The sequence below is a fragment of the Eumetopias jubatus genome, unplaced genomic scaffold, assembly GCF_037043125.1.
Source record: "Eumetopias jubatus isolate StellerSeaLion01/CBP00866 unplaced genomic scaffold, mEumJub1_p1.0 scaffold_4, whole genome shotgun sequence".
Classification (NCBI taxonomy): Eukaryota; Metazoa; Chordata; class Mammalia; order Carnivora; family Otariidae; genus Eumetopias; species Eumetopias jubatus.
Genome location: NW_028274810.1, coordinates 15912439 through 15920328, shown reverse-complemented (window position 1 = coordinate 15920328; position 7890 = coordinate 15912439).

Sequence of the window (7890 nt, the reverse complement as noted above, 5' to 3'; positions counted from 1 at the left end):
CAAAATTGCAAGAAGCCTGCGTCTCTGCAGACTCCCATGAAATAGAATTGTCCTACCAGCCCTGGATGCTCTGCCTCCACATATCAGAAAGAAACTTCTGTTTAAGCCACTTTTTTTTGTATTTTTTTTGTCACTCTCAGAAAAGCATAATCCTAACATTAGTTTTGATATCTATAATTATACACCAAGGAACAAAGCCTAAAATGTTTCACATTCGCTTAGTAAAGGAGGTTGGATGTCAGGAAGCATAGACAGAGGTACTGTGAGCTAGAAAGCTTATGCCCCTTGATACGCAGCAGCCTAACATTTTTCTATCTCTCATTACAGACATTTGTCTCTACCTTTTATTTTCAGCTCCTCTCCAGGCCTTCCGATTCTTGACTAATGTAATTTTCCTGGCATTACCCTATTAGCACACTAAGAGTGTTTAAACAGACTCGCTCTTGTAGCCGCTTCCCCTCTAGTTGCCTTAGCTCCATACTCCTCAGGACCTAAACTCCAACATTTACTGCTTTGCAGAACTCCGGTCCTGAAAGAATTACAGACAGCTGGCAAATTTAGAAATGCGAAGTTTTAAAGTAAATTTATGTTACAAAATAACTGTTTTATTTGCACTGTTTACCAGTGGAACTGCTCATCAGTAACACTCATAACCTATATTGTCAACAACCAAGAAGTTGACGTTAGCCAGAACCCAGTTGGTAGCATAAAATCATTGTACCTCCAGACACTGCTTCTGTGTCTTCTCTGAATCTCCTAGCTCCTCTAAATTCTGTCATCCACTCTTCCACAGCTCATGTCATCCACAGACCTTGAGAGATACTCGCCTAGAATTTTAACACTTAGTCTAACACGTGTCTCGGTACCTCTTTCCTCACTCCTCCTGCCATGATTCTTAGTGATTCCAATACCCACTGAATAATCTTTCCAATACTCAGAACTCTCAACTTTCTGAGCTCCTGACCTCCAGGGATTTTTCTTCCTCCACCCGACCTCAGCCACCAATTTGGATGGTTACATCCAAGAACTGGCCATTGTCAATAACTGAAACTTGACAACAGATCCCATTCCCTCATCGCCAACGCCCACATTTTCTGTTTGCTTTCCTCTAATACCCTTTCCACCACTTCTCTAACTCTGTTGGGCCCTCCAATGTGTTATCCCTGCCAGCCCGCCACCCTCCATTGCAGTCCCTTCAGCCTCACTTCCTTGTCCACCAGCCTAGTTCCCCAGTCCGATATTACCCATCACTTCCTTGTAAGCACCTCATTTCCCTTGCTGCAGTCTCTCTCCATTGTACTTGTCTAGCAATTCCCTAGTCCTACTTGAAGCCAACCTGCACCCTTCTCTGTGCCTGAGCACAAGTGGCTGAACATGACTGGAGAACACTTACAATCACGCTGACTGGCCTCTCTTAAACTCATGACAATAAGCCTCTGGGGCTCTGGGCGCCTGTGAACCTGAGCGTGAGTGCCTCTCTAACCTCACCCTCACCCAGCCCTGGTGGATGCCGAAGTGCGCCATTCCCCTCTCCCACTACATTCAGGCCACAGGCACTTTTCTTCCTTCGCCTCCCAGTTCACTGGATGTGGAAGAGGGTGCGACTTTGAGCCAGGCAGCTTTTAGCCAGGGGCAAGCCTGAGTGACTCAGCTGGAGCTGTCCACAACCAACACTCCCCACAGCTTAGGGGATGAGTGCTGGCTTTGCTCTAGCCAAGCCCCCCTGCTCCTCGAGGCCTTTGCCCTTCCTCTTCCCTCTGCCTGGCAAACTCTTCCCCAGGTTTCCAAAGGCTCTTCCTCACTTCCCTGAGGCCTCTGCTCAAGCACCTCATTGCTAGAAAAATCTTCCCTGATTGTCCCTCAATATTTTTTCCTGTTGCTCTGTTTTTTCTTCATAACATTTAGCAACACCTGAAATAGTAAATATTTATTACTTTAGCTGCTTATTTTGGCCTTTTTCTACTAGAGTGTATGCTCCATGAGTGCAGGGCTTTGGTTCGCTTCTGTTTATGTACCCCGTGTCCAGAATAGATCTTGCTATACAGTAAGTACTCAATATATACTTGTTGAATGCACAAACAAAAATGCCTTGAATTCATAGTACTTCACTCATAGAAAGCAGAGTGGTTTTTTTTATTTGTTATTTTTTTAATATTTTTTTCATTTGCAAGAATATGAGTTGGCGGGCAGGGGAAAAAGGAGAGGGAGACGCAGATTCCCCACCGAGCAGGGATCCCAACAACGACACGGGGCTCAATCCCAGACCCCTGAGATCATGACCTGAGCCAAAAGCAGACACTTAACTGACTGAGCCACCAGGCGCCCCTAGAGTGGTTTAGGGGAAGGATCTCAGAGTGTTGGAGTTAGACTGGTTTTTAAAAAAAACTTTATTGAGATGTAATTGACATACATATGTATTTGTGGTCTTATAAATATGTGTATGGACTTCTATATAAAAAAGCAGCACTTCGATCGCACCTGCACATACACACTTTTCTACATGTGTTTCTTAGGAGTAAAACATGTAAAAGATCTTATATTTAGGTGCTTAGTTTTCACTCTTCCTAGTCAGAGAAGTTTCTGCTTGTCTAACCCACTTCTTATAAATGATGTAAGGCAAAGTCCTCCCCTCGCCCACATTATTGAACTTGACCCTATTTTCTTACACAAATGGGGAAATGGACTTTGTCTCTACATAGCTCAGTTCAGAATTCTGTTAGAAATATGCTAAATACCTCCATCCCTTGTTACAACCAAGAACTCATATTATAGCTTACTTTAAAAAAAAATGTTAATTGGTGGGGGGCACCTGGGTGGCTCAGTCGGTTAAGCTCCGACTCTTGATTTTGACTCAAGTCATGATCTCAGAGTCATGGAATTGAGCCCCATGTTGGGCTCTGTGCTGGGCGTGGAGCCTGCTTAAGACTCTCTCTCTCTCCCTCTCCCTCTGCAGCAACCCCCCCCCCCGCCATCCTCTCTCCCTCTCCAAAAAAAAAAAAAAAAAAAATGTTAATAGGAATTGCCATCTAGTTAGAGAAACACTTGGCTTCTAATTCTAATGGTACCTTTCTTTCAGAGGCTCCTGATAACTATTCTTTTCTTTTTTCTTAACTTGCTTCTTAGGAGTATTGAGCCCGCCTAGATCAGGAGTGCAGTCAAGAAATTTTCTTTCTGAAAAGCTCTCCCTCCACTGTGTAGTCTCTCTTCTTAGTCCTTTTTAGTCCTTTTGGGAAAGATTTGTTTTTCTTTTTCAAACAATTCATTCTGAAGTAATTATAAATTTACAGGAGGTTGCAAAGAAATGCACAGAGAAATCCCATACACTTCCTCCAGTTTCTGTCAATAGTAGTAACATCTTACACACGGATGGTGCAGTAGCAAAGCCAAGCAACTGGCACTGCTACAATCCATAGCTCTTATCCAGATGTCACCAGCTATGCAGGCACAGGAACTCCCATGTGCTTGTGAGTGGATCTAGGCAATTTTATCACATTCATAGCCTTGCATAACCATCACCACAATCGATGTGCTCAATTGGGGGCGCCTAGGTGGCTTGGTTGGTTGAGTGCCCACTCTTGATTTTGGCTCAGGTCGTGGTCACATGGTCCTGCGATTAAGCCCCACGTCAGGCTTCCTGCTCAGTGGGGAGTCTGCTTATTTCCCTCTCCCTCTGCCCCCCCCCACTCTCTGTCTCTCTCAAATAAATAAATAAATCTTAAAAAACAATGATGCTCAACTGTATAATCACAAGGCTCCCTTTATATCCAGACCCACCTCCTCCCCCTCTCCCTAACTCCTGACAACTGCTAATCTGTTCCCTACCTCTATAATTATGTTATTTCACAAATGTTACATCAGTGGAATCATGAGGTATGTATCTTCTTGAGACTGGCTCCTCATTCAGCATAATTTTGTTGAGGTTCATCCAAGTTGCTGTGTGTATCAATAGTTTATTTGTTATTCCTTCTTATTGATGGGTAGTATTCCATGTTTAACCATTCATGGGAAAAGGCTTTTTGTGTTTCAATATGAAGCGATGCTCATGGTCTTAGTCATATTCAGAGAATACCTGTATCTTGGTAGCTACTTATGGTATGCATCAAATAAATACTACGGGACATATTTTTCCTAACTTATCCCTGAACATTGGAAACTTTTTCAACTATTAAGTTTTCACAGTGGCAAAAACATGGGTTCAATTATGCCACAGCCAGATTCATTTAAGAAAAAAAACACGACAACTGAAAACTTTCAAAATTAAGATTCCCATTAACCTTAAACAGTTCACTGGCCTCTTTAAGAAAGAAAAAGTTGATATCTGTGAAATTAAGTTTATAAAAAGAGAAACAAAATTTCTGGTAACTCCAGGAGTACTTATACCTTCTGGAAAATTATGAGCTATCTTGTAATAAAAGCTTTCTGCCTGATATATAAGCTCATTTAAATAGGAATTGGAACAATCGCACGTTTCTGGTAAGATGGGCCACATATAAAAAGATCCACTCCCAGATTAATAGAACTGGATGGTAGTTTTCACAAAAACAAAAACAAAACACACAAAAAAGTTTGCATGGTCATGCATCATTGTTAGAAGAGCTATCGTTTCATAAATAAAAAGGAATCATGCTGTATCCCCCTCATGAAATGCTCTTCCTTTACTTTCAACAAAACAAACCCCAACTATCTCCTAGGCTCAGCTCCAGACCCTTCTCTACAATTCTTCCAAACACACAGCCCTCTGTTCTTTCTCCACCTCATGACCCCTGTGAGATGGCACTTCTCATGTACTGCTATGTAAATATTCTATTTGAGATTCTTATAATTGAGCATCCCACTGGGTTCCAAGTTTCTATCTGTTGTTTATTGCCCTCTTGTTTTTAAGAGCAAAATAAACCTGGAAACCTCCTAAAGTCCTGGTTACATAAGTTATAATTAGCACTAAAGAATGATAAATATAGGCATGTATTTAATGTTGTGGAAAGATGATCACAGAACATACTAATGTCTATTATTTTACTGTCATTGTCAAACACAGAAAACTAGCATTTTCTGTATATGTAACTATGACAGTAACAACAAAGTATACATAAAGAAGGAGAGAGATTAAAAAATTAATAATCCAGGGTTATGTATTTTTCCCTTTCATTTTCTGTTTGTTTTTTTCAAAATTTTAATGATAAACATGAGCAATAAAAACAGTAAAAAATTAATGCTACTATGAATACCTGTATATAAGTTTTGGGTTTTTTTTAATTTATTTTTTATTTAAATTCAATTAATTAACATTTAGTGTATTATTAGTTTCAGAGGTAGAGTTCAGTGATTCATCAGTCTTATATAACACCCAATGCTCATCACTTCATATGCCCTCCTTAATGCCCATCACCCCCCATGACCCCATCCCCCGACCCCCTTCCCCTCCAGCAGCCCTCAGTTTGTTTCCTATGATTAAGAGTCTCTTAATGGTTTGTCTCCCTCTCTGATTTCATCTTGTTTTATTTTTCCCTCCCTTCCCCTATGATCCTCTGTTTTGTTTCTTATATTCCACATATGGGTGAGATTGTATGGTAATTGTCTTTCTCTGTGTATATACATTTTTGTACGCACATATGCTTTCACTTTTCTTGGGTACATACTGAGGGGTGAAATGAGTGGGTCATATACTAGGTGTATGTTGTACACACAAGTATGTCCAGGTATATATCTTATGTGAAGTGTTTGTTCAAATCTTTTGCTCGTTTTTTATTGAATTGTTTGTTTTCTTATTAGGGTCTGAGAGTATATACATATATATACATAGATATTTTTAAAAAATTAAATATGTGATTTGCAAATATTTCCCCCCATCTGTGATTTGTCTTTCCATTCGCTTAATAGTACAGAACTTCTTGATTTTGATGAAGTCCAATTTATCAAATTTTTAAATGGATCATGCTTTTGGTGTGGTATCTAACACATCTTTGCCTAATCTAAAGTCACAGATTTTTTTTCTATTTTTTTCTGGAAGTTTTATAGTTTTAAGTCATATTTAGGTCTATAATCCATTCTGAGTTAATTTTTATATAGTGTAAGATATGGATCAAAGGTCATGTTCGTTGCACGTGGTTATTTAATCATTTCAGTAAAATTAGTTGAAAAGACTATCCTTTCTTGATTAGATTACCTTTGTACCTTTGTTGAAAATCAATTGTCTATACATGTATGGGTCTATTTCTGGACTCTATGCTGTTCCGTTCATCTCTTTTGTCCCATTGATTTATCCATCTTGATGCCAATCCTTAAAATTAATTAATCCTGTCCTAATTACTGTAGCTTTATAATAAGTTGAAGTCATGGGTGGTAAATCCACTCCCTTTTACCCTATTTTGGTTGGAAACAGAGGTCAGACTGATGAATTTTCATCCCAGCTCCACCACGTAATACTTGTGTGATTCCATACAAGCCAGTTAATAATGTTTATTACTCATTTACATACTTGTTTATTACTAGAATTAAATATTATAGTGTTTGGGTTAAATGCTTATAAAGAGCTTGAACTAGGATGATGGCTCTGGAAATAAAAAGTACTGGAACTACAGGGTGGCACGGGGGACGGGCTCTGCTCTCTTTCTCTGCACAGGGACATCCTCTTGCCCCCCCCTTTTTTTTTTTTTTAGATATAATTGACATATAACATTGTGTAAGTCTGGGGTGTGCCCTGTGTTGGTTTGGTACATGTATTGCAATATGATTACTCCAACAGCATTAGTTACCACCTCTATCACATCATATACTCATCATTTTTGTGTGTGTTAGGAATGGTTACGATTTAGTCACTTAGCAACTTTGAAGTTTCTAATATAATATCGTTGACTGTAATCACTATGCCGTCCATTAGATCCCCAGGACTTATTTCTCTGCTCGTTGTAAGTTTATGACCTTAAACAGCGTCTCCCCAATTCCCGCGCTTCTCAGGCCCCTGACCTTTCATCTTAGATAGTGAAGCTTTGCGGGGCGCCTGGGTGGCTCAGTCGTTAAGCGTCTGCCTTCGGCTCAGGTCATGATCCCGGGGTCCTGGGATCGAGCCCCACATCGGGCTCCTGCTCAGCGGGGAGCCTGCTTCTCCCTCTCCCCCTCCCCCTGCTTGTGTTCCCTCTCTCGCTGTGTCTCTCTCTGTCAAATAAATAAATAAAAACCTTAAAAAAAAAAAAAGATATTGAAGCTTTGCAGCAAATTGCTCCAACAGCAGGACTGATCACTTTGTACTGCAACAACAATGAGAATGACAAAATAAAGGTGAACAAGAACCTTAAAAACTGGTCAGGACCAGGCGCCTGGGTGGCTCAGTTGGTTGGGCGACTGCCTTCGGCTCGGGTCATGGTCCCGGAGTCCTGGGATCGAGTCCCGCATCGGGCTCCCGGCTCGGCGGGGAGCCTGCCTCTCCCTCTGACCTTCTCCCCTCTCATGCTGTTTCTCTCTCTCTCTCTCTCAAATAAATAAATAAAATCTTAAAAAAAAAACTGGTCAGGACCTCCCAGTTTAGGGCGATCATTCCATTCTATCAACAGTTTTCTATGCAGTTTTATAAAATTTTATTTCGAAACAAATTCTTTAAAGAAGAGAGCGGGATGCCTGGGTAGCTAAGTTTGTTAAGCGTCTGCCTTGGGTTTAGGTCATGATCCCAGAGTCCTGGGATCGAGCCTCTTGTCAAACCCCTCAGGCTCAGCAGGGAGTCTGCTCTTCTCCCTCTGCCCTTCCCCCTGCTAGTGCTCGCTCTCTCTCTCTCTCTCTCTCTCTCTCTCAAATAAATAAATAAATAAAATCTTTTAAATAAAAAACTTTAAAAAAATAAAGAAGAGAGCATCCTACATATTACCTTGAAACCCAGGTTACAGTAGCTTTTTGGCCAGT